The sequence below is a fragment of the Myotis lucifugus genome, unplaced genomic scaffold (genome assembly GCF_000147115.1).
Source record: "Myotis lucifugus unplaced genomic scaffold, Myoluc2.0 scaffold_222, whole genome shotgun sequence".
Taxonomy (NCBI): domain Eukaryota; kingdom Metazoa; phylum Chordata; class Mammalia; order Chiroptera; family Vespertilionidae; genus Myotis; species Myotis lucifugus.
Genome location: NW_005871270.1, coordinates 162,450 through 190,137, shown reverse-complemented (window position 1 = coordinate 190,137; position 27,688 = coordinate 162,450). Strand labels below are relative to the sequence as shown.

General features: G+C 43.6%; 1 pseudogene; it reads right to left on the bottom strand.

Moving 5' to 3' along the window:
* Nucleotides 1–31: 31 nt before the first annotated feature.
* Nucleotides 32–27,688, bottom strand: LOC102439150 (annotated as a pseudogene).

Sequence of the window (27,688 nt, the reverse complement as noted above, 5' to 3'; positions counted from 1 at the left end):
AGCTAAACTGTGGTTACACAACAGGTTACATTTATTCCTGAATTTTCTCAATAAGTTCTTCCTTATATTTGCCTTTCTCTTTTCCAACTTTTTGAGATTTGGCTTTGTGTTGAAGAATTTTTTTCTGATCTTTGTCCAGTTTTAGCCTGGTGATAACCACCTTGCTGGGGTGAATGCCCACGTGGACAGTTGTGCTATTAGCCTTCTCACGCTGCACCCGCTCGATGTAGATGATATATTTCTTTCTGTACACCTGGATCACCTTGCCGATTTGCTGACCTTTGTAGTGTCCTCGAACCACCTGGACCTCGTCGTCGTCCTTGCGGATGGGCATGGAGCGGACGTTGTACTTCTGCCGCAGCTCCTTGGAGAGCAGGGAAGACATGATCTTGCGGCGCTTGTGCGAGGGGGCGTTGAAGAGGCATTTGCGGTTTTTGCTGCAGTCTGAGGTCATGAAGGGGTTGAACTTCACGGTGACCGTCTGGCACCAGAAGTGCTCCTGAAAGTGCTAACTCTTGAAAGTGCAAGGGAGTTAATCCTTCACCAATGAAGGCAGGAGCCAGTGAATGAATGTTTCTCTCTTCCTTCCCTTGGTTGGACAATTGAAAAGCACATTCTACATGGCCTCAGAATATTTCCAGGGGAATAGAACCCCATGTGTCCAAAGCAGTGACCTCCTAGATCCCTCATCCTTGGGCTGACTTTCCTGGCTTGCCTATTTTACTCTTCCCTTTGACTCATGTTCCATGGGATCACTTCTGAAAACAAACAAACAAACCTATTTGCATGCCCTTGTCTCAGGCTATACTTTGGGGGGAAATTAAGTCTAAAAGATTTGATAGTGGATGTGACCTTAGAAATAAAAGTCTCAGGATGGGATTCTGGAACTGGATCAGACAGCAATGAGAATCCCATTGTTGGTGGTAAATGGAGTGATGATAACCCTTGACATACAGTAATCTCTTAATTAGTAAAATTCTTACTAGTGGTATATTGTAATAAGATATAGAAGGAAGGTGAAACATTGATTTAAGAGGAAGGATAGTATTTGAATAGCCTGGGCAATCCTATCTAATAATAGAGAAACAGGGTAATTAGCCATACCTCCGCTACCCTTCCCATTGGCTAATCAGGGCGATATGCAAATTAACTGCCAACCAAGATGGCGGCCGGCAGCCAGGCAGCTTGTAGCGAACAGAAGGCTTGCTTGCTTCAGTGACGGAGGAAGCCAACGTTCCCCGCCTGCCTTGCCGGCCTCTGAGCTTGCAGTTTAAGAAACATTTTTACAAATATAGAAGCTAAACAAAACCCCAGAAACCTGCTTTCAGCCAGCCGGGCTTCAGCCAGCAGGACCACAACATTGTTTCAATTATAGAACAAATGCAGATCCCTGCCTTCAGCCAGCCGGGATCTCAGAGCTGGAGTGAGCAGGACCACAACAGTGTTACAATTATAGAACCCAAACAAACCAGATACCTGCTTTCAGCAGCCGAGGCCTCAGAGCTGGAGCCAAGCCTCAGAGCTAAAGCTGGCCCAGAATAAAAAAAAAAGAAAAAGAGGAGCGGTTGGGAGCTTCAGTCACCCGCCAGCCTGAAAACGGCCCTCAGCCCCTCACCCAGACTGGCCAGGCACCCCAGTGGGGACCCCCACCCTGAAGGGGGTGTGACCAGCTGCAAACAGCCATCATCCCCTCATCCAGGCTGGCCAGGCTCCCCAGTGGGGACCCCCACCCTGATCCAGGACACCCTTCAGGGCAAACCAGCCGGCCCCCACCCGTGCACCAGGCCTCTATCCTATATAGTAAAAGGGTATATGCCTCCCAGCACCGGAATCAGCGGAGCAGCGAGGGCCTCCCAGCTCTGTGAGTGACAGGGGGGAGCTCCCCAACCCCCTGATCGACCCTGCTCTGTGCGTGACAGGGGGTGGCGCCGCAACCTCCCCATCGACCCTGCCTTGAGTGTGACAGGGGGCGGTGCCCCACCCCCCCAATCGGCCCTACCCTGAGCGTGACTGAGGGTGACATTGCAACCTCCCGATCTGCCGTGCTCTGTGCATGACAGGGGGCGGCGCTCCAACTCCCCAATCGGCCCTGCTCTGAGCCCGACCAGGGGCTGCACCTAGGGATTGGGCATGCCCTCTGCCACCCGGGAGCAGGCCTAAGCCAGCAGGTCGTTATCTCCCGAGGGGTCCCAGACTGCGAGAGGGCACAGGCTGGGCTGAGGGACCCCCCTCCCCCCCGAGTGCATAAATTTTTGTGCACTGGGCCTCTAGTATAATAATAAAAGCATAATATGCTAATTGGACTAAACAGCCAAACGACCTTCTGGACGTCCTTCTGGATGAAGCCAGGGCTGCGAGGGCTGAGGCAAGCTGCCGCAGCTGCAAGGGCTGAGCCCCTTCTATGAATTCTGTGCACCAGGCCTCTAGTGGTATTATAATTACTAGAGGCCCGTTGCACGAAGAGATTCGTGCAATAGGCCTTCCTTCCCCTGGCTGCCGGCACTGGTTTTCTTCCGGCACCCAGGACCCAGGCCTTTGCTCCGGCCGCAGCGGAGAAGCCAAGCCTCTTCAGTCTTCAGTCTTCTTCAGTCTTTGCTCAGGCGGAGCCTTCAGTCTTCGCTCTGCGCCTGCATATGCAAATTAACTGCCATCTTTGTTGGGTTAATTTGCATACTCATCCTGATTGGCTGATGGGTGTAACGGAGTGACACCAATTTGCATGTTTCTCTTTTATTAGTGTAGAAGTGTAGATGGTGTTGGTTGGCTTTTTTCCCCCCCTTGGGTTGGCTTTTGTAATGGCTGTTGAAGTCTTGAAAAACAAAAGACAGGATCAGGTTAGCTATCAACATAAATATATATGTCAACCCTGGCTTGAGTGATACACTAAAGTACTTATTTACTTCTCCTCCTTCATCAATCACTTCTTTTGTTTCTTCCTCTGACTTCTCTACTGTCTACTGCATGTTACAGTTCCTAAAAGTTCAGTCTTAGGTTCTTTATTTCTTGTGCTTTCCAATGATGAATTACCTTTGTCCTGTATCTTTAGTTATTATCTTCATTCCAATGGCTCTCTGGTATGTCTGCCATCCTTTCATGTAGCTTTATGTTCTTGAGTATCTTGCTTCAAATATATTAAATGACTTTGGACAGTATGTCAGTAAATCACCACAAGATGGCAGCCTTGCTAGTTTTGGCTACCCTGAATCCAGTTATCCACTTCTTCAAGTTGGAGGGGTTAAGAGCGACTTCTAGTAAGACTTTAATGTTATTGATATACTTGTTGAGAGCCTATTCAATATCAATTCTTTGAATATATTCGTATTTTTTAAATATATTTTATTGATTTTTTACAGAGAGGAAGGGAGAGGGATAGAGACCCAGAAACATCAATGAGAGAGAAACATCGATCAGCTGCCTCCCGCACGCCCCCCACTGGGGATGTGCCCGCAACCAAGGTACATGCCCCTGACCGGAACCGAACCCGGGACCCTTGAGTCCGCAGGCCGACGCTCTATCCACTGAGCCAAACCGGTTCTGGCTATTCGTATTTTTTAATATTTGCAAAAGTTAAGTATAATTCCCTTTGCAGATGAGAAAATTGAGTTAAAAATGGTTAACTTGCTCAAAGTCAGGACCTAGATTTAAAATCAGTTTTGACTCCAAAGCCAACTCTCTTTCCATTACATAAGTAAATCTCAAACTGCAACAGTATTATTTAAGTTTTTTTTTGTTTTTAATTACAATTAACAGAAAACCAACTTGAACCAGCTTAACAACAACACAACAGACCATTTGGGAGTGCCTCATGGAACCCTAAGCAGAAACAATGCCCTGGCTTTAAAAGAGAGAATGACCCTGGCTGGTGGGGCTTAATTGGTTGAGCATTGTCTCATGCACTGAAAGAGTTTTTTTGTCCCATTCCTGATCAATTGTGGGTTTGGTCCCCAGTAGTGGGTGTGTAGAAGGCACCTGATCACTGTTTCTTCTCTCTGTCTCTCTCCCTCTCTCCCCCCACCACCGAGAAAGAGAGAGAGAGAGAGGAGAGAGAGAGAGAGAGAGAGAGAGAGAGAGAGAGAGAGAGAGAGAATGAGAATAAAACCAGAAACTGGCAAGCCTTCAAGATTTGAGGAGAAAGGGAGGAGCAAGGGGAAAGGAAATAAAATAGCACAATTTTAATGCATTTTAGATATTGAGCCCCATGCAAGGTTCAATTTGAAAAATAGGTATTAACTATATTAGACAATACTTTTAAACTACTGAAGTAATATATGTAGCCATTTCCACATTGTTGCATATTTGGGAGATGTTGGATTTTTTTTTCTATTTTTTCACTCTAATAAGTAAAACTGTGATGAATATTCTTTCATTTTGTACTAGACAGTGCATGAAGTCATCCAGTGTTTGCATTTCCCCTGGCCCTTACAAATTTCCTTAAGGGAGGAAAGGGATGGGGGTGTAGCCTTAGGTAATTATAGCCTTTGCCTGAGGCCAGTGCTACTTGGACCTTCCCTGATTGTCAGCCAGTCCAGAAATACTTAGTGAGCATCTAACTACATGCCAGGCACTACCGGGCACTGTGGATAAAAAGGTGAATAAAATAGGTACAGAATGTCATGAAATTACTCTAGTGGGGAAGACAACATGAAACATATTCCACTAAATAATTATAAGAATCACAAGCAGCCCCGGCCAGCGTGGCACAGTGGTTGAGCACCGGCCTATGAACCAGGTGGTCACGGTTCAGTACCTGATCAGGTCATATGTCCTGGTTGTGGACTCGATCCCCAGTATGGGGCATGCAGGAGGCAGCCAATTGATGATTCTCTCTCAACATTGATGTTTTTATCTCTCTCTTCCTCTCCTTTCCTCACTGACCACAAGTGACGGCTAAATAGACAAAGAGATGTTCTAAAGCAAGCATGCCAAACTCGTGGCACACAATGAGTATTTTTGCAGCTCAGCCAAAATAACGGTATGCAAGAAACGTTTTAATAAAAATTTAAAAATTTCGTAACTTAATTTTCACAATATCCTGTTATACATAATTATTAATAATGAACTACAATGCTCATAATGACTCATTACTATAATCGTGTTGCATTCATTTTCCTTATGTGCCTTACTCACAGGCACACCATTTCTCTCCATTAATACTAGCAGTGAATATTTTAGCAGCTGATTACCATATCATTAGTCTTGGACTGACTTGTTTGGTGTGCGCAACAGGAAATATTTCGCTTTTGGAGAACAAGAAAAATAGGTTTATTTGTGTTATGCTTATTAATTTGTGCAGTTATTCAGTGTCTGGTAAGTTAATGTTCAAGAAAAAATATTAATTTTATTAAAATGTTCTATTATTTTATGTTAACGATTACTTATTTACTTCAGCCCTTTGTATTCAGCATATCTCTATTGAAATAAACCTATGTTTCTATGAAAATTGAAGCTTTTGTTTTTTTTGCAGCCCACATAAACTTAAACCTTGTTTATTTGGTCCCTGTTAGCCTTTGAGTTTGACATGCTTGTTCTAAAGATTCAAGAAACAGTAAACAGACAATCTGGGGAGATTAGGGCAAGCTGCCCTTTACTTAACTGAGACCTGAAGGATGAGTAAGATTAGTCAAACAAAGAGATTGGAGAAGAGCTGTTTCAGCAGAGAGAAAAAGTGTGCAGGTCCAAAGGTGAGAGAAAGATCAGCAGTTTCAAGGGATTGAGAAAAGTTCAGTGTGGCTGGACACAGAGAATAAAGGGAAGTGATAAGAGATTGAAGTGAAAGAGACAGCAGGGTCCAGATCTTACAAAGCTCTTTTAAACTATATGAAGGATTCTATAATATATTAGTGGCCCGGTGCATGGATTCATGCACCTTGAAAGGAAATTAATTAGAAGAAATATTTTAATATCGCTATTTGCCCTTTCTCTATAATAGAAGTGTCAATCAAATTCATGATCAACAATGACAGATGGAAACATATGTGTGCGATTAGCGCCAGCAAGAGCTTTATATGTATCGTGCATGCACAAGTCAACTTAGCCTTTTATCTCACTAATAAAAGAGAAACATGCAAATTTGGTGTCACTCTGCTACACCCCCCCAGCCAATCAGAGGGACTATGCAAATTAACCCAACAAAGATGGCGGTTAATTTGCATATGCAGGCACGGAGCGAAGACAGAAGGCTTCGGCCAGAGTGAAGACTGAAGACTGAAGACTGAAGAGGCTTGGCTTCTCCGCTGCAGCCGGACCAAAGGTCTGGGTTCCGGGTGCTGGAGGAAAACCGGTGCCGGCAGCCAGGGGAAGGAAGGCCTATTGCGCGAATCTTCGTGCAATTGGCCTCTAGTATATATAGAATAAACGTGCTTAATTAGATCTGCTTTCTGATTTAGCTAAACTTTTTCCAGCCCAGTCAATGAAGCACCCCAACTTCTCTTTCAGGTAGTTGTCAGCAACACAGCAGTAAATATCAACAGGAAGCAGATTATTATTGTAGATCATGCAGGGAGAACAAAGGGTAAAATATTTAACTGCACCAGTGTTTGACTATATTCTGCACAGTGAGAAAACCTGAAGTCATTTTCAAGGTCCACCATTTCTTCTTTTCAGGCGGCTCAAGTTTCTAAGCTTTCTAAATCTCTGTTTTCTGGCTAATGAACAGAAAATAGGATTCCACCAAGTCTCCTATCTACCTACTCCGGGACTTCTGTGAGGATCAAATGAGATGAGGCACGGGAAAACGCTTCACAGACATTTGGTTAAAGTGTGAAATGTTTGCATCTGGCTATAAAGCAAGTCGTGTTCCTGGGCTGAAGAAACTGTAAGGAGGCTAGTCGTCACTAGAGAGAGGAAGCGGGACGTTGCTACATGACATTACCCAGCGCCCACAGTGACCGTTTCAGGCTGGGCTGGACTGTGGGCTGCATTTTGCACCATGGGGTCTTGGCAGCATCGGCTGTGATTTGGTGGGCTGTGGCTCCGGAGTGGTGGCGGGGCCTGTGTCCCACTTGGGGGAAGCCGAGTGTAGCTTTGTGGGTGCCAGGTTCGCAGTGCCATTTCTCTGTAAATGGCCAGTGCACGTCATGGCAGCTCCTGCATTGAGCGTCTGCCCCCTGGTGGTCAGTGCACATCATAGCGACCAGTCGGACACTTAGCATATTAGCCTTTTATATATATAGATTCCAAGGCTTTTAGGAAATCACTGAAAGACTTTAAACTGAAAAAGTACACGGTCCTATTTGTGTTTGAACAAGAACATTCTGGCCATAGGATGGAGGCCAGTGGGGTTAGGAGTGAGGGTCTGATGCAGATGTCCTGGCAAGATATGAGAGTGGTTTGGACAGCAGTAGATAAAAAGAAATGGACAGATTTGAGAGTGAGTGATCTAAGAGTTGGACATTACAGGAGCTAGGTTGTCTATGAGAGTGTGTGAGTAGTCAAGTAGACTATTAGTTTTCTGGGATGAGCAGCTGGGGAGACAGTATTTCTTTATAGAGACTGGGAACACCGCAGGAAGACTAAGATTGAGGGGGAAAAGTGATGAGTTCAGTTTTAGACATGTTCAGTTTGAGTTGTCTGTGAGATTTCCTGAATGTGCAGGTAGACCTGGGACTGGAGCTTTGAAGACAAGTCTGGCCAGGAGGTGTGGATTTAGGAGTCCTAAGATTGAAAGAATATAAAATGAGACCAGAAAAAGGTCAACCAGAGCTATTGAGGAGCTACATTAATAGTAGTTGGAAGAGAAGCCAGAAAAGGATAGTTAGGCCCTAACCGGTTTGGCTCAGTGGATAGAGTGTCGGCCTGCAGACACAAGGGTCCCAGGTTCAATTCCGGTCAAGGGCATGTACCTTGGTTGCGGGCACATACCCAGTAGGGAGTGTGCAGGAGGCAGCTGATCGATATTTCTCTCTCATCGATGTTTCTAACTCTCTATCCCTCTCCCTCCTCTCTGTAAAAAATCAATAAAATATATTTTAAAAAAGAAAAGAAAAGGATAGTTAGAAGGAGTAACCAGAGAGGTAACAGAAAATCAAGAAAGCCAAGGGAGCTCTAACTGGTTTGGCTCAGTAGATAGAGCATTGGCCTGCGGACTGAAAGGTCCCAGGTTCGATTCCGGTCAAGGGCATGTACCTTGGTTGCAGACACAGCCCCAGTAGGAGGTGCGCAGGAGGCAGCTGATCGATGTTTCTAACTTTCTATCCCTGTCCCTTCATCTCTGTAAAAAATCAATAAAATATATTTCTTTTAAAAAGAAGGAAAGCCAAGGGAAGAAAATATTTCAGAAGGTCAGTGGATACCTGTACTAAATGCAATAGAGTGATCAAATGAAAAGAAGATGGAAAAGTGTCCATTGGATTTAGAAACATGGTGGCCATTGGTGATATTATCAATAGCAATTCTGTAAAGTGGTAGTAGGCAGAGTCTAGATAGGAGTAGGATAAGTGAGAGGTGAGAAAATGGGTACAGCATTGTAGGTCACTTGAAAAATTTGCTCTGAAAATGAGACAATCAAAAGGTTTTGAGGGAAACATTCATTTAGTCTGTTCTGCAAGCTAAAGACTGGGGAGTCATATTCAACTATTTTTTCTCTCATGTACCACTTCCATCAACAAAGCCTGTGGGCTCCAGTTTCAAAATATATTCTGAATCTCACCACCTATTCCTCTTCCCACTGCTACCTACTCCAAATCACTATTGTCTCTTGCCTGGACGATCTTTAAGAGCCTCTTAATTTACCTCCTCATTTGGTCTCTCCCTAACACCCTCCCCTACATAGCAGATCTGTGAACTGTAAGAAGCAAGTTATCTCTCCCTATATATTTTGTACACACAATAGTGGAAAAGGCACAGGATAATCTGTATAGTCATTCCTCTTCCAAGAGAGGGAAAGTAGGAGGCACACACAACAGAGCCAATTCTGAAATCCAACAAGTCTATGTTGATTAGAGCTTAATCCAATTGCCTGAGAGTTGTTCTTATTCACTGTGGGCTTGGTTCAACCCTTTGAATCATTTCTTCCTTTTCCATAAGAAAATTGAGTTTACAACTGAGCAGTCCTCTGAGTAACTCCTGCTGAGACAGGAGAAAGGGAGAGAGAGAAAAAAACATCCACGTGGGAGAGAAACATTGATTGGTTGCATCCCAACTGGGGATCAAACCCACAACCTGGGTATGTGTTCTGACCAGGAATTGAACCAGTTACCTTTCATTGCATGAGACAACACTCAACCAACTGAGCTACACTGGCCAGGGCTTTTTTATTTTATTTTTTTTTATTTTTAACATTGAATATTGACATGAAAGTGAAATGTGCATTGGCTGCCTCCTGCACGAACTCCTACCAGAGATCGAGCCCGCAACCTGAAAATGTGCCCTGACCAGGAATTGAATCCACAACATTTTGGTGCATAGGAAATTGCCCAACCAACTGAGCCACACCTGTCAGGGCTGGTGTCTCTTCTTGTAAGGACACTAATACTATCAGGTCAGGGACCCCCCATCATGACTGCATTTAACCTTAATTGCTTCCTTAGAGACTCCATTTCCCAAAACAGCCACACTGGGGGTTGGGTCTTCAACATATGAATTTGGATGGGGACACATTCAGTGTAGACATTAATTTCTCAGGAACCTCCTGAGAAACAGTCTTGATCTCTGTCCACTATTTGATTCAGACACATACAGATTCATCTGATGGATTGGTATGGCCCTGACTAATTTCAGGAAGCTCAAATGTGCACTTGAGGGAAAATTAAAGAGAAGGAGGAGGCTGCATGAGGCTGTCATAAGAAGACAAATCTAGTAACGGACTATGAGAGGGGAGTAACAGGTCACTGCACTACACAATACCAAAAACACCATACACATCATAATGTTTGTGAATGGAAGTTCCTGGAGTTTTTTGTAGTGCAAAACCTGTAAGGCCATACCTAAATGGTAGTTCTGAATACAATGTATCAGCAATTACTGGTACCCTTCCTGAAACCTTTCCAATCCAGACACTGTGTTGGAATGTCTGGGGAGAAAGGTGCTATATACATGATTTGAAAAAGTTGAATCATTAAATATCATCTCATTTGGGGGTCTTCTTTGCTATCTATGGTATTCTTCTGAGCTTATTGTCCTTTTGCTATGGGATCCTGCAGGGATTGGACCGAAACCGGCTCTCCGACATCCCCCAAGGGGTCCCGGATTGTGAGAGGGCGCAGGCCAGGCTGAGGGACCCCACCGGTGCATGGGGCTGGGGAGGGACCTTGGAAGGGCTCCAGGTCATGTCCAGCCCATCTTGCCCAGTCCCCATTGGTCGGACCCCAGCAGCAAGCTAACTTACTGGTCAGAGCATCTGCCCCCTGGTGGTCAGTGCGTGTCATAGCGACTGGTCAAACGGTCAGACACTTAGCATATTAGGCTTTTATTACATAGGATATATATTTTTATTGAATTCAGAGAGGAAAGGAGAGGGAGAGAGAGATATAAACATCAATGATGAGAGTGAATCACTGATTGGCTGCCTCCTGCATGCCCCACACTGGGGATCCAGCTCACAACCTGGGCATGTGCCCTGACCGGGAATCACACCTGGGGCCACCTAGTTCATAGGTTGATGCTCAACCACTGAACCACGCTGGCTGGGCTATGGGACCCTTTTAATTGAGCTTAATGCTAAGGGTCCAACTACTAGTTAAAGTACTTTGGCTACAAGCACCAGAAGCTAAGTCTGGATAACTTAAGGTAAAACATGAAGGAACTTATTGAAATAAAATATGAAAATTCATAAAGTCAAAAGACAATCTGAGCAGCCAAGTTTCAACATATTCAGGAATCAGGGCAGTTCTGCATATGTAGGTAGCAGAAATGAATAAAAAGTCTCTTCAGAATGCTACCCCAGAATGAGTCAGCTTTAAGAGTTTTCTGTCCTCCTGTCTTCCACTAAAGAGACAGAGGAAGCTCTTCCATTTGCCTTAGTTGGGATTAGATACCATCCTCTGACTAGGGAAGGGCAGAGAACGATGATTGACAGCCCCATCAAACCAGTGTGCAATGGTGAGGAGGCAGTGTACAAAACAAGGAGATAGAATGCTGTTAGAGAAAAACAACAGATGTTTTCTGCATTCCAACCATGGGTTGCCAAGCAACGTCTTCCCACTTTTTTTTTATATCATATATAATTTTTTTAAATGCCTCTGCCTAACAATATAATTATCTCACATGCAAACAAAAAAATACACTCAATTTCTAAAAGGAGACAGCCCACATCCAGTTATGGCATCCGTTCCCTGGTTCCATCATGATCCCCCTGCATATTGTGCAACTTGTGGACAAAATGACAAACTTAACCATCACCAACCCACACCATATGCTATTCTAGGGCAAAGGAAAAGGAAAGAAAAGGATAATTACTTTTAAATATATCTGGCTTTTTTCATATTACTATATGTGGAGTTTAGAAGAAAAAATAATGTTTCTCCTTTTTACACTCACACTTTTGACATCAGGTGTGTTCCCCTTTTTGCTTTGATCTCTGCCCTCAAGTTATGGACAATCAAAACACTCTGGACTTGCATTAACTTAGGTAGCTCCATCTTTACACAAAATTGCACAAAGTAACTGAACTAGTCTTAGCACTTCCTAGGTGTAGTACCCCTCCTCTTCATCACACATTGAAGTCTCACTGAGTTACATTTTTAATAATAATTTTTAAATGTTAAACCACCATTATAAAAATATATAATCCTCAGACCCCCATATAACCCAACTTCTTCTCTTTCATACCTCAGTGAGTGGCAAATCGAAAATTTCACTATTGAGAGACCTTAATTTTTACTTATAGATCAAGTTAATAAAAGATCAATATTTTCCTGACTAAACTATATATGCAGAATATTCCACATCTCCCAGCAATGTGAAGGGCAAGGTGAAAATTCAAATTTTCAGCGTGGCTAAAAAAATCATTCTACTTCCAACTTTACCTAATATTCTATGCCTCCTATTTATTAAGTATCGTATACTTAATATATGGAGGTTCACCAGCAAATTGGTTGGTTGAACAAAGCTAATATTTTTCCCTTCGGTTCTTACAACTATATCATATGTCACAGTATAAGACTACTTGATGGGTTTAGATTTATGTTGCAGATTCAGAGTTGAAGCAAGCTAAATTGCTCTGCATAATAGAGAAGACAAATTTGGAGTATAGAAGGCAATTCTAGAAGAAGGAGGACATAGAAAGGGGAAAGAGATGGGAGCCAGCAAAATTCTGGAAGATTGGGTGTACATGAAGTTAAGTGTCAGTGAGAAATCTGTAGAATGGCAGGATAACTGAAAAGAATTTTACGGTTGGAGTTTTCCCTATGCAAAATTTAAGTGTACATCCTTCATCTTCTCCCTTCCCACCCCTAATTTTCTATAATACCTAATACTCAAGTTAATGCTTAGTATGAGTGGCTTTTATAAAACTTGAAGAGGGGACAGCATATAATTGGAAGGAATCTGGAACCCAGAAGAATAATATGAAAATGTAACCCCTGCAAATTAACAGGATTTAAGCAATGTGCAGATTTTTTCCATTCAGTTTGGGATTAGAGGTTAGAGATAATCTTACGTAATTCGAAGGGTAGGGAGCTGGTTTACATATAAAACCTGTGTGTTTGGCCTCTCCTTTTCTCATCCTACCAGGTGTGGCTTGAGATGGGGGGGCGGAGGGGGGCGCAGAATCCTAGGAATCACCCTTGTTCTGTCTCCATTTGGGTCCACTCCTGTTGGTAGATCTTCCTTGCAGCCCACTAGTCTACAATAAGGGCTGACACACAGGGCCACTGAGCATAACCTGGAAGATGGTGCCTAGCCCACACTCCACACACCAAGTCCCGCATCCTGGCAGAGAGCTGCTTCTCAGGGAGGGGGCACCGTTTATTAACTTCCTCTAAGGTCCTCTGTGGGATAGAGGTGCCACTGGCTGTGTCTGAACAGGAAGGGGAAACCTACCCCTCCCATACATGTCCTAAATAACACTTTCTCACCTACCTTCCCCTGGAGGTTTATACAATTCTCCACTCTTGGGTTTCACTAATTGTTCCTGCTTTAGCTACCTCATTCCCTCTACCACCATAATTTGGAAAGCCACCTCTCTCACAGTGGAGTTAGGACTTCTATTGCAATGCAGAACAGTTGTATTTATTTCTTTGCTCCTTGGCCTTCCAAACTGTGTTCTTTTAGGCCTGCTGGGAATAGTGAGCTGGCCTATTGAAGAGTCAGGTACCTCTTAATGGCTTCTCCCTTTTCTACACAAAGACACAAAGGCCCTGCCAAAGCTTTGAAATTAAACCCTTAAACTCCTCCAGGCTGTGCTTGTGCATATTATATAAAAAGGAGCCTGTGAAAGGGAGAAAGAAAGGGACAAAGAGTGTGGTTTTCTTTTACTAGTTACAATTGTTAGCATTTTCTGATTTTTCTGAAATGAGTACACAGAGGCTCATAGAGGTTATATAACTTGCCCGAGGTCACACAGCTAGTAAGTGGTAAACTGGAGGTTGATCCCATCCCAGGACTTCAGATTGCATATAAGGCTCTTTCCACTTGAACTTAGCTGTCCCTGGAAGGTTGAGGTTGGCTGCCAGTAGAGTACAAAGAGATTTTCCCATAGGAGAGAGACGTCTCGGTCTCTCAGCAGGTGATAAATACAGTGTAGGACCTAAATATCTCTATAGTTGAGAGCTAAAGTACCTAAAGTACCGCCTGAAATGTCTTACCCTCATGTGGGCAGCTCTATGTACCAAGTATACAACTCTAGGGTACATTTCTTTCTCTCTCCCTCTCTCTAATCTGTAATTAGAACAAGGAGTGTCCAATTCAATTCAATCTGGGAAGTTCACACAGAGGAGATGTATACTTAAGGAGCTATGGGTTGGCTACCTGCCATGTGGAACAAAAAACCGGGACAATCTTGCCAGTCCAAAAACCTAATGGGCGAAGGTGGCAATTTGTCCAAGACTTGAAAGCTATTAACATGATAGTTATTTTCCATGTTCCAGTTATTTCAAACCTGAACAATTTTCTGTCACAAGTTTCACCAGATTCAAGATGGTTCACTGTTGTAGACCTCTGTTCAGCCTTTTTCAGCATCCCTAGAGACCCCAACAGCCAGTATCTACTTGCCTTTACTTGGAACAATCAACAATATACCTGGACAGTCATGCCGCAAGGATCTGTTGAGGCCCCTTCTTACTTCTCCGAAGTATTCCACCAAGATGTAAGCATCCCCTAGTTCCCCAGGAAATCAACCCTTTTACAATATGTAGGTGATTTCTCGCTATGCTCAGTTACCAAAGAGGTGGCCATACAGGATTTTGTTTGCTACAACAGTCAGCGGAAAAGGGACATAAAGGATCTAAGGAAAAATTACAATTATCTCCAGACACTGTTCATTATCTAGGTCATAGAAGCACTCAAGGAATCCAGCTAGCTCCAAAAAGAATTAAGCTAATTCAAGAATTTCCTAGGCCCACAATCAAGTGACAGCTTTGTGGATTTCTAGGTCTGACTGGCTATTGGTTCCTAATTTTTCTTAATTGACTTCTCCACTCTATTAACTTACTAAAATTTCAGCCCTTGGACCCCTTCCTTGGGAAAATAAACATGAGCAGGTCTTTAGAAGACTAAACAAGGGTTGCAAGAACCACCTGCCCTACAGCTACCTAACTGTTCAAAACTTTTCACCTTATTTGTTCATGAAAGAGATGACCAAGCCCCAGGAATGCTCACGCCAAAACATGACTTTTACTTACAAACTCCACACACTGTTCAGAGTCTTCTTAACTCTGAATTGACTCAACACTTCTCTCCAAGCAGACTAACCTCCCATGAGATCCTTCTGCCTTCACCACCTAATCTGCATCTTAAACATCACAACATTCTTAATTCAGCTACTATCCCTGCCTGACAAAGATGAGCCCCATGACCGTGGGATAATGACATCCCATTTCGCAGCACTGTGTCATGATTTACAAGGCACTCCTGTGACTAATCCTGATTTAATCTTGTTTGTTGATGGGTCATATTGTAAAAATGAAAAAGGGAATTACCAAACTGGTTATGTTGTTGAACTCCTTGAGAGGGGAAGTCTCCCATGATCTAAATCAGCCAACAAGCAGACTCCGTGCCCTTATCAGAGCATGCCAGTTATCAAAAGGACAAATGGTTAATATACTGATAGCTGATATGCCTTTGGGGTTGTCCATGATTTGGGGATGGCAGGGGTTTTCTTATGTCAACTGGGACCTCAGTTAAAAATGGACAAGTAAACGACCTTCTTACTGCTATTCTCTTACCCTCTGAAATTGCTGTCATCAAATTGAGGTGCACACTAAAAAGACTGACCTGAGTATCAGGGAAAGGCCCTAGCTACTTTCTTGCAAAGGCAGCAGCAACAGAATCTATAAAGGCTGTGACACATGTGGATGAAGTTCATTCTGCTTCTGCAAAAAAAAGACCTTATTGCCAGACTTGTCTCCTCCCCTTTCTGTGTATTTAAGCCTTCCATTTTGTTTATTGATTTAAAGGGGGGGGAGGGGGAGAAAAACATCAATTTGTTGTTCCACTTATTTATGCAGTCATTGGTTGCTTCTTGTATGTGCCCTAACCAGAGACTGGCAGCCTTGGCATATTGGGATGATGCTCTAAGGAACTGAGCTCCCCGGTCAGGGCTAAAGCCTTCCATTTTGTACAGCTCTTTGGAACGCCTTTGTATCTGCTAGATAGGATGCTACCCAATTATTGAATGATTTAATAAAGCCAATTTGATTTTTAAATTTACTCGCCAAATTTTTTAAAAATATTTTTTTATTGATTTCAGAGAGGAAGGGAAAGGGAGAGAGAGAGATACAATTTCAATGATGAGAGAGAATCCTTGATTGACTGCCTCCTGCACGCCCCACACTGGGGATTGAGCCTGCAACCTGGGCATGTGCCCTGACCAAGAATCAAACCGTGACCTCCTGCTTCAACCACTGAGCCATGCTCGCCAGGCTTGGAATATATTTTTAAGGTAGAGCCAACTGGATTGACTGATAGATCCAATGTGGGGTATGAGGAAATGAGAGGTGTCAGGAATAATGCTAATATTTTTGGCCTAAACAACTACAAGACCAAAACAAAACAAACAAAAATATAAAAACAACTACAAGAATGAAATTGCCACTTCCGAAACTAAAATAAGTCTGGGAGAGAAGGGTGGGGTTCCTGTGTTGGGGTGTAGATTCAAGATTTTGAGATGTCAGTTAGTGATGTAAATAGAGACATCAAGTAGAAATTGAGTCTACAAATGTGTATTCAGGAGAGAGGATGAAGCTGAATGAGTAATTTGGAAGGTGCAGTGTATTTAAATTCACAGGACCAGAGGAGATGATCTAGGCCAGTGGTCGGCAAACTCACTAGTCAACAGAGCCAAATATCAACAGTACAACGATTGAAATTTCTTTTTGAGAGCCAAATTTTTTAAACTTAAACTATATAGGTAGGTACATTGTTATTAACTTAATTAGGGTACTCCTAAGCTGGCCTCCTCTCCCTCTTCCTCTTCCTCCTCTTCTCCCTCCTCCTATTCTCTCTCTCTCTCTCTCTCTCTCTCTCTCTCTCTCTCTCTCTCTCTCTCATCAAACCTGACACCCTTCAGTCCGCAGGCCAACACTCTATTCACTCAGCCAAACCAATCAGGGCTCTTCTCCTCTCTTTTTTGGGGGCTCTTATCCTCTCTTCTTTTTCCCTAGAAGAAGGAAAGGAGAAAGGCAGAAGGTTTTGAATCCGTACCAAAAGGAGGGATAAAGAACTCTACTTGGACACAGAGCAGTCCAAGTAAGACCCCAGAGGCTTGAAATAGTGTACAAGTTGGGGAATTATGATGTGTTCCAACCATAAAGTGAAAGAAAGGATGGGAGGAGATGAGGTTGGAGAAAGGGCTCCCAGGCTGTCCTCACATGGAAGTCATTACAAAGCCTCTCTTTCCCACACTCCCTCTTCACTCTCTTTCTCCCTTTCACCAGGTTCACCTATTTGCTTTAAAATAACCCCTCAATTGAAAATTGAAAACAATTCAGGCCTTAGGATTTTCACCTTTATCCTGAGAACAATAGGAAACCATTTGGCAGACTTAATTAAATGAGTGGTCAGAGCAGGTTTTCTTTTTAAGTTTATTCTCGTTGCTGCATTGAGAATGGTCTGAGAAGGAATGGACAAGAAAGATTTGGACAGAGCAGTCAGGTGGTGATAGGTAAGAGAGATCATGGTGAACTGAAGTGGTGGTAGCAATAAGATAGAAGGAGTATTGGACAGGTGTGGAAAATATTTCTAAGGTAGAATTGATAGGTCTTGCTGATGGGTTGAATGATCTTTTACCCTCTCTGCATCCACCCCTTGGGCATTTAACTTTGAAGTGTCCTCTGCCTCTGTCTCTGGACTTGACCATGTGCCTGACTTTGGGTAATAGAATGAAGCAGAAGTGCAAGTATGGTGCTTCTAAGTCTACAATTCGAGAGGCCTTGCTTTTTCTTGTGTTTCTGTCATCTCCATGAGGACATTCCTGAGGTAGCCTACTGGCATGGAACAGATACATGTCAGAGACTTGAAGTGCCCAGTCAGCCCGGTTGAGACTCGTCTAGATCAGTGGTCGGCAAACTCATTAGTCACCAGGGCCAAATATCAACATACAACGACTGAAATTTCTTTTGAGAGCCAAATTTTTTAAACTTAAACTATATAGGTAGGTACACTGTTATTAACTTAATTAGGGTACTCCTAAGGCTTAGGAAGAGCCACACTCAAGGGGCCAAAGAGCCGCATGTGGCTCGCGAGCCGCAGTTTGCCGACCACGGATCTAGGCCAATGATTCTCTACCGGAATGATCTACCCACTAGAGAAAGTTTTAGAAAATCACCAAAACATTGAGAAGGGGGATATGGGAGTGGGAGGTCATGATGATTAGGGTGAGGAACACTATAAGGCTTTATGGGTGGGGCCAGGCCTTCTAAGCATCCTGCAATGCACAAGATAATCCTATGTTATAGAAATTGTCTTATATTTTACATCATTTTCAAATGTCCTATTGGACATTCATTTGGTGAAAATATGTTTATATTTATTTCAACCTACATCGGTTCTGCAATACACAGTATTTCTTATATGGTTTTAATATACACTGAGATTCCCAACAATGTGATTGATGGGAGAGAGAGCTTTGTCTTGTTTGGAAAATCAATAACACCACTGCTCTCTGTATTTTAGATGCCAATCCTAAATCAGTCTGCATATGCAGCTTTGGCAGGTACAGTGATTCTAGGGATGGATGGCTGCAAGCACCTGATGATTACATTAGAGCTTCTGCTGAAGTTGTGCATAATTTTACATGTTCAAATATATAGTTGTATGCATTAGTTTCCCCTTATTTCTCCTTTTATTACAGGGACTTAAATTCATTATTTTGAAATTACATGTGAAGATAATTTGGAGGGGGTGAGGGATAGTCTGCATTTACCCCTCCAAACCCGATCCACTCTCTGCTCTTTCGCACCCTTGCTTCCTGCCCTGGGGGGCCAGCTTTTATGAAAGGCATGAGTCAAGCTCCCTTGCCCTGTACTTTTTGGTTGGGTTCAACCAAAGGAACATACCACTCCCTTATCTTGGCCTAAGGATGGCAGACACTCCCTCTAGTTTTTTGAGAAATTTTGATGAGTTTATTTGACATTTTTTCACCCTCTAATTCTTTCTTATTCCTTGTTTGTTCTCTTAACTTTGCCTATATCTTTGTCAATAATCCCTTGCTTAAACTGGCCTCAGTTGGACTTGGCTTGAGTGTGCCATCTGTTTCCTTCCAGGCTCTAACTAATACAGTAGTTACATTATTCCTGAATTTCACTTCAAGACAGTAAAGGGACAATTAGAAAAGATGTGTTATAAAAAGGGAATAAATCCAGAATGTGGATTACTCTACAGAACAATTGAGCTGGTTTCTGCAATCAGTCAATGGTATAAAAAATAAAGAGAGGAGGAGGACCACTGCAGATTTAAAAGGTTGAAAGGGCATAACAAAATGTAATGTGTAGACCTTGTTTGGATCCTAATTTGAACAAACCCAGTGTAATAAGACATATCAGAGACATTAGGAAAGGTATAATTATGAATCATATATTATATGATATCAAATAACGATTTTAAATTTTGTTAGGTATGGTCATGGCACCATGGTTATCTGAGAAGATGGCCCATGTCTTTAAGAAATGACATGGAGCCTAGCCGGTTTGGCTCAGAGGATAGAGCGTTGGCCTGCGGACTGAAGGGTCCCAGGTTCGATTCCTGTCAAAGGCATGTACCTTGGTTGCAGGCATATCCCCAGTAAGGGGTGTGCAGGAGGCAGCTGATCGATGTTTCTTTCTCATCGATGTTTCTAACTCTCTATCCCTCTCCCTTCTTCTCTGTAAAAAAATTCAATAAAATATATTTTTTAAAAAAAAGAAATGACATGGAGCCCTAGCTGGTTTGGCTCAGTGGATGGAGCGTCGGCCTGCCGACTGAAGGGTCCCAGGTTCGATTCCAGTCGAGGGCACATGCCTGGGTTGAGGGCTCAATCCCCAGTAGGGGGGTGCAGGAGGCAGCCGATCAATGATTCTCTCTCATCACTGATGTTTCTATCTCTCTCTCTCCCTCTCATTTCCTCTCTAAAATCAATAAAAATACAAATTTTTTTTAAAAAAATGACATGGAGCCCTGGCCGGTTTGGCTCAGTGGAGACATCATCAGCCTGTGGACTGAAGGGTCCCGGGTTCGATCTGGTCAGGGCATGTACCTCAGTTGCAGGCTCCTCCCCAGGCCAGGCCCTGGTCAGGGCACGTGCAAGAGGCAATCTATCAATGTGCTTCTCTCACATGGATATTTCTCTCTGTCTTTCCCTCTCTCTTCCATTCTCTCTAAAATAAATGAAAAAATATCCTCGGTGAGGATTAATAAAAAAAGAAAGAAAGAAAGAAATGATGCCCTAGCTGGTTTGGCTCAGTGGATAGAGCGTCAGCCTGAGGACTGACAAGTCCCCCTGGTTGATTCGGGCTCGAACTCCAGTGAGGGCATGCAGGAGGCAGCCAACCAATGATTCTCATCACTAATGTTTCTCTCTCTCTCTCTCCCCCTCTCCCCTCCTCTCTGAAATCAATAAGAAATATATTAAAAAAATAAAAAAGAAAGAAATGACATGGTGAGTAGGAGAGACTGTTCCATGACTTGACCATGCATGACCAGTGAGCTACACTGGGCCAGAAAGGGGAGATTGCTTACTGCAAACCTCTCTTAGAGAATGATTGTAACTGATGTTCATTCTGACATACATCAGCACCCCTCGCCTGCCTCCCACTTATGCCGTTTCCTGGAACAGGCTATTGTCCTGATCTGGTCAAACATGTAAAGTGATTTCCATACTTGGTAGCATTCATGTACTAGTACCTATGACTATTCCTGTCCACCCCCTACCTCCACCTCTTTTATCCTATGTAAGTCTTTGGTGCCTGCCAAGCAGCACAAGGATCCATTTCATCTTGCAGTCACCCAAGACACACCTTGTATGCAAGTTTCCCTTAATAAACTTTATATTAATTACCAGACTGGAGTGGCCAGCCTCTTTCTTCAGTCTTTCCCTGTCCTTTGCTTACAGAGGTAGATTTTCAGTCTCAGGGCTTTTCCCTGGGTCTGTATAGATGAACACATGGTATGTGGGATTTGCTTTAAAATACTCTGCAAAGAAAAGAGAAAAAGGGCCGGAACCGGTTTGGCTCAGTGGATAGAGCGTCGGCCTGCGGACTGAAAAAGAAAAGAAAAGAGAAAAAGGGATAGATAAAGCAAATGGGGAAAATATTGTTAAATATTGATTCCAGGTAATAAGTATATGAGAATACATTGTACTGTTCTCTTGACTTAAAAAAAATAGTTTTATTGATTTCAGACAGGAAGGAAGAGGGAGAAACAGATAGAAACATCAATGAAGAGAGAGAATCACTGATCAGCTGCCTCCTCCACACCCCAAACTGGGGATGGAGCCTGCCACCTGAGCATGTGCACTGAGACTGGCAATCGAACTGTGACCTCTTGGTTCATAGGTTGATGCTCAACCACTGAGCCACACCAGCCATGTCGGCTGGGCTGTTCTCCCTATTTTCTTTGTATGTTTGAAATTCCTTATGATAAAACATTTAGAAAATAAGTTAGATTAAATTAAAATGGAACATTGGGTCTGACAGGAGCATCAATCAAGGCAGGAAGTACAGGCAAGAGAAGAGGTCTAAGACTGGATCCTGGGCACTCCAGGTAGAGGTTGGGAATATAGAAGGAAAAGCCATTGAAGGAAAAAGAAAACAGAGAGCCTTAGCCGGTTTGGCTCAGTGGATAGAGCATTGGCCTGTGGACTAAAGGGTCCCAGGTTCGATACCGGCCAAGGGCACATGCCTGGGTTGCAGGCTAAATCCCCCCAGTAGGGGGCGTGCAGGAGGCAGCCAATCAATGATTCTATCTCATCATTGATGTTTCTATCTCTCTATCTCTTTCCCTTCCTCTCTGAAATCAATAAAAATATATATATATAAAAAAAAAAAACAGAGAGAAGGGTGTCCCTGTGAGGTCAGGTGAGTGTTTCAAGGAGGAGTGATCATTTGGGCTGTGGATGGGGTGAGAAAGAGTGCAACTGAAAACTGACCATTGGATTTAGCAACATGGAAGTCATTGATGACTTTGGAAAGAGCAATTTTGGTGTAATGGTGGGAACAACCTGACTGGATTAGAGTCCAATCATCCATCTCTCTAGATACTGTCCCTTTTCTCTGCTCCCCTTGATGCATTCCCTGTGTTTAGGGTAAGTGGATTGGAGTGGGTTCAAAAGAGAATGGGAGTAGAGAAAGTAGAGAGAGGATAGAGTCAAATTTCCAAGATGATTTGCTATAAAGTAGATTAGAGAAATGAGGTGGTAGCTAGAAAATAAGTGTGCTGTCAGAGAAGGATTTTGATTTTATATGATTTTTAAGATAGGAGATAACATGGCATGTTTGTAAGTTGCTGAGAATGCATCAGTAAAAGGGGAAAATGGAAGATGCAAGAGGGAGAAATATGATAACTGTAGAAGGAATGTGCTTGAATAAGGCAGTGGAGATGCTGGTGGGTAGGTTGATACGGTGGTAGTAGAACGTAGAGGTTCCCTTCTGATTGCTTTTCTGATGAAATAAGAACCAAGATCATCATTTGAGAATATGAAGTGGAAAACTTTAGAAATAATTGATAAGTATTAATTGCATGTGTGCTGTTCTGAGTAGCATGATGATATCTCAAGTCATCCCACTCCATCCTGCCCGGGATATGAATCATCCCTTTATTCAGCATATCTACATTGTACGCACTCCTCTTCTGTTAGTCACTTAGTAGCTGCCTTGGTGATCAACAGTCATAGTGTTGCGTGCTTGTGTTCAGGTGACTCTTATTTTACTTAATAATGGCCCCAAAGTGCAAGAATGATGATGCTGGCAATTTGCATATGCCAAAGAGAAGCTGTAAAGTGCTTTAAGTGAAAAGGTGAATTCAGTGCAATAAGATATTTTGAGAGAAACCACATTTATATAACATTTATTACAGAATATTTTATAATAATTCTATTTTATTACTGATTATTATTGTTAATCTCTTACTGTGCCTAATTTATAAATTGAACTTTATCATAGATATGTATGTATAGAAAAAAATTATGTATAGGGTTTGGTGCTACCCATGGTTTCAGGCATCTAATGTGGGCTTGAAAAATATCCCCTGCAAATAAGGGGGTCTATTGTAGTTTTTACCTCTGGTGGAATGGATATTGATTATATGGAGCATGAGGAACCTTCCAGAGGATGGAAATGTTCTATATCTTGAACTAGGTGGAGTTTATATGGCTGTACAATTATTTTTCAGTATTCACAGGGGATTGGTTCCTGGACTCCAGAGGATACCAAGATTCAAGGATGCTCAAGTCCCTTAAATAAAATGGTGTAGTATTTGCTTGTAACCTATGAAAATCCTGCAATATACTTTAAATAATTTCTAGATTACTTACAATACCTAATGCAATGTAAATGCTATGTAAACAGTTGTTATACTGTATTATTTAGGGAATAATGACAAGAAAAAAGTCTGTGTTTAGTACAAATACAACTGTTACTGGAAAGTCCCTTGAGTCGGAGGGGGGCTATACTATTATTCAGCTCTTGTCAGTCTTATAAGAAAGATTTCAGACAGGTGACAGACAGCAGTGTGGGAGCAAAGCAAGAAAATTTATTAAAAACTAGAGGCCTGGTGCACAAATTTGTGCACTGATGGAATCCCTCTGCCTGGCCTGCTGAAACCAGCAGTTCGACATCCCCTGAGGGGACCTGGAGTGCGAGAGGGCACTCTACAAAGTTGCTGTTGCTCAGCAGCTCCTACGTTGAGCATCTGTCCCCTGGTGGTTGGCCGGTCACTTAGGCTTTTATATATACAGATGAAAAAATACACTTGGCATATAGCACAGTGGGCAACCCAGCTAGTCTGAGCACCCTGCCTTGTAGAGATTTAAGGGTTTTATACTTTTCTGTCTATAGATTTCAAGGTTCCTCTGCCAGATATCTTGGGCAACAGACTGGATTTCAAGGTCCCCCTTTTACTTTGTGGCTTTTCCCAGAATTTATGAGAACATCTGGCTCCCAGCTGGCGTGGCTCAGTGGTTGAGTGTCTACCTATGAACCAGGAGGTCACAGCTCAATCCCCGGTAGGAGGCGTGTGGGAGCCAATCAATGATTCTCTGTCATCATTGATATTTCTATCTCTCTCCCTCTTCCTTCCTCTCTGAAATCAATAAAAAAATATTTTTTAAAAAGTACTGTTGCAGAAGACCAAAGAAATACCAAGCACGCTTCCTAGAGAAAGGGAGGAACCCATTTATTAACACTAGTGGACTCTGGAATAATTTCCAAATCAGAGTGAGTAACACACAGAGGGCTTCACTTTTTATAACCTTCTGGGGTCGTTGTCTTGCAAATATGATTCCGCCCCCTTTTGTGGGCTTACAGGAAGGCCCCCAGGTGTTGGAAATTCCCAGGCCATATCCGATGATCTGTCCTGGGGCCAGCGATAACTACCTCCCCCCCCCCTCCCCCGGCAGTGCATTGTTCACAGGTTTTATGGCCTGACACACCTAGCAAGACCAGTTTCCTCCTCAGGGTTAGAAAACCTAGGTCTTTTCCCTTGTAGCCTCAGCCACTGGGTCCCTGTAAGCAGGGAGTGGAACAGCTCCTCCCCCACACTGCATTGTTCCTCGGTGTTATCATTTATGACCAAGCTAATGATCTGGTAGCCATAGACAAATGTGGAACTAGCTTTGGAGTCTGGGTCCTCGTGGAAGTGAAGGGGGAGGGAAAAACAACTTGGTAGGAAAAGAAAAATAACTCTGAGCTTGGGAATAAGCCCTAGATTCCATTCTCTTCTGACTCTGACTGTGTACCTTGTGCAAATCCCTAGGCTGGGTTGTTCCTCTGCCTTCCCTAATACAGGCAATCCTTTGAGGCTGCATGAGACTCCTGAAGAGGAAGGTACTGGGATGAGTGACTGCCATGACTGTCATGAGAGACAGTAGAGGCTCTAGGTCTCATTCCCCATCTCTTATGAACCACTAGAAGGGCAGATAGCTCCCTGTTTTTCTGACCGTAGGTCACCCCAAGACATCCAAGACTCCTCCCAAACTATCTGGGTGATATTTGAAAGCTTTGGGGTGAGGACACAGTCCATCCAACCTAGGCCAATTTCAATGGAATCTCTGCCAAACTGAAGGCAATTTCCTGGAAGGTGAGCAATCAGAGCTGACTCTGGGCTGGGCCTCTTTAGGGCCTCACCCCAGAAAGGGCCTCAAGCCACAGAAATCAGAGATTTCCTTGATTGCCCAGGAGATTTGAGCCCCACCCTACCTGCCCAGTTGCCCTTGAGGAAAAGGTGGAAGCTCTGGATCTAATCCAAAACACCTTCTCTGGCCCACTACCTCCTCTGTCATTGTTGCTTCTTTCTTCTCCCTTCTCTCTCCTGCCTCCCTTCTTGGGGTTACTGAAAGGGCGAGGGCTACGCCCTCCATCTTACCCCGGATCCTCCATTTTTGGGCAGCAGCCATTAGCCATGTGCTCAGCAAGGAGCTTCTTCCCAGAAGCCCAAGCCTCTGCTAGCCATACCTAGAATTTCTTTAAACTAACCAATGATAATCAAGGGAAGTGCGCGCCATAGACACAACCACATCCTGTGTAACAAGACACTGACTTGCGCCTGGCCAATTGGCAGGGCCCACAGTCCTCTCTCCTCCCCTTACTCCAACCCCCCTATAAAACCCCTCTCCCCACAGAGCTCTCTCTCTTTCTCTGCCTCCTGCCGCTGCGTCGGCGAGTGTGGTGGACGTGGAGCTCGAGCTAGCTCGAATAAAGGCTCTTTTGCTTTTGCATCGGACTCAGCTGGCTCCCTGGTGGTCTTTTGGGGATCCTGAAATCTGGGCATAACATTACAAATACATTTTAGCAAGTAGGAAAATTCAGAAATATAGAATCTGCTAAGAATGAGGATCAGCTGTGTGTTATGCTGGGGGTGCTTGGAGGAACCTCTGACTCTGCCTGGAATACAGAGAGGTCCAGACAGGGGGCCTATAATCAAAAACGAATCAAATAGCTACAGTATTTCTTTTCTATTCCCAGGTATTTTGTTGAGCTCATAAATGTTGTCTTCTCTCACCATATCTTCTAACTCAGCACTGGATAACAACTTTCTGCAACAATGAACAAGTTCTATAAAACTTGTGGTTATCGAGAACTTAAAATGAGACTAGTATGAGTGAAAAAAATTGAATTTAAAGTTTTATTTAATTTTAGTTATTTTAAATTTAAATTTATATAGCAACATGTAGTAGTGGTTATCATTTGGATAATGCAGTTTTAACTGTTTGTTTTATGTAAAGGGTATTGATTTTTTAATATTAATTTTATACCCACCTTGGCCAAGTGGCTCAATTGGTTGGAGCATTGTCCTGTACACCAAAAGATTGAGGTTCATTTCCCAGTCAGGGCACATATCTAGGTTGCAGGTTCGATCCCCAGTCCAAAAGTGTATGGGAGGCAACTGATTGATGTTCTCTCTCACATTCATGTTTTTCTCTTTCTTTTTCCCTCCCCCTCTCTCCCTTCATCTCTCTCTAAAATCAATAAGCATATACTTGGGTGAGGATAAAAATAAAAATAAAAATTTTATACTCATTTCTTTAGTGAATTTTCTTGTTGATAGTTGTTTTTCAGTTGATTAACTTGGTTTCTCTTAGAATACAAATATGTCATTGATAGATGAAGATAAATTTACCTATTCCTTTCCAATTTTTGTTTTTCTTATCTAATTGCATTGACTATGTTAAAAAGAAACAACAGACCCAAAATGGAGTCACTTGTAGTAAACCCCACCAAAACTTAATACCTAACCTAATTACAGTTTTAATCTCCCCAAGGAATGAAATTTTAAATCAGTCAGTCTGGAATTTCCTGAAAACACTAGTAAGGTAATCTGATTGATAAGACCCCTGTCTTTCCCTAAGGAAAGTTAACCTTACCTGAAATAATCCACTCTTTAAAAAAAAAACAAAAAACATTTTTATTGATTTCAGAGAGGAAGGGAGAAGGAGAAAAAGATAGAAACATCAATGATGCGAGATAATCATTGATCGGCTGCCTTCTGCACGACTGGGGATTCAGCCTGCAACCCGGGCATGTGCCCTGACTGGGAATCGAATTGTGACCTCCTGGTTCATAGGTCTACGCTCAACCACTGAGCCACTGCAACCAGGATTGATTCCTTTTTTTATATGAAAACTAGAGGCCCGGTGCATGAAATTCATGCACAGGTGCAGTCCCTAGGCCTGGCCAGTGATTGAAGCTCGAGCATCTGGTGTGGAAGAGCAGGTCCCAGCTGACCTCTGGGCCCTAGGCAGTACCTGGGCCCCTGAGACCCCATGCGCCCCCCTCCATCTGAGTTGCGGTCCTGAGTCCCCACATGGAGATGTGGTGAGTGCGGCCTGACACCGCAGGCCGGGGCACAACATGGGCCTCTGGGCCGCTCAGCAGCACCGCACGGAAGCCGAATGGGCAGTGTGCTCTCTCCCTGCTGGCCTCGCAGACCAGCTGCTGCTGCGTGAACCCATGGGGAGCCCCACTGGCCCCTGTGGTCTCGGTGGCTGTGGCCCGGCTCACCCAGAAGAGGCCGAGTGGGTGCGGGGCAGGCTCCTCATGGGTGCCTGGCACCTGAGTGTGGGGGGGGAGGGGGGGCTTCCCTGGTGCACGAGCCCTGGAATCCTGGGGGAGGATAGCTGGAGGAGTGAGAGTGAGCTTAGCAGACACCCCGCATTCTCACCACACCTCCATCCCTGCCACCCCCACCCCCAGGTAGCTGGCAAGAGGTTGCAGCCCCCCACCTGGGTGCCATGAGAAGTTGGTCACCGCCACTCACCCCCAGTTCCCTGTCCCAGCCTGGGGCCCAGTTCCGGGGTGATCAGGGCCTGCCAGCTGCTGGTCGCCATCTGTGGGGTGATCAATGGGGCGATTGGGCCCCCGCTCGCACCTGTCTTGGTCTGGTGCCGCCTGCACACCTGCTCCACCAT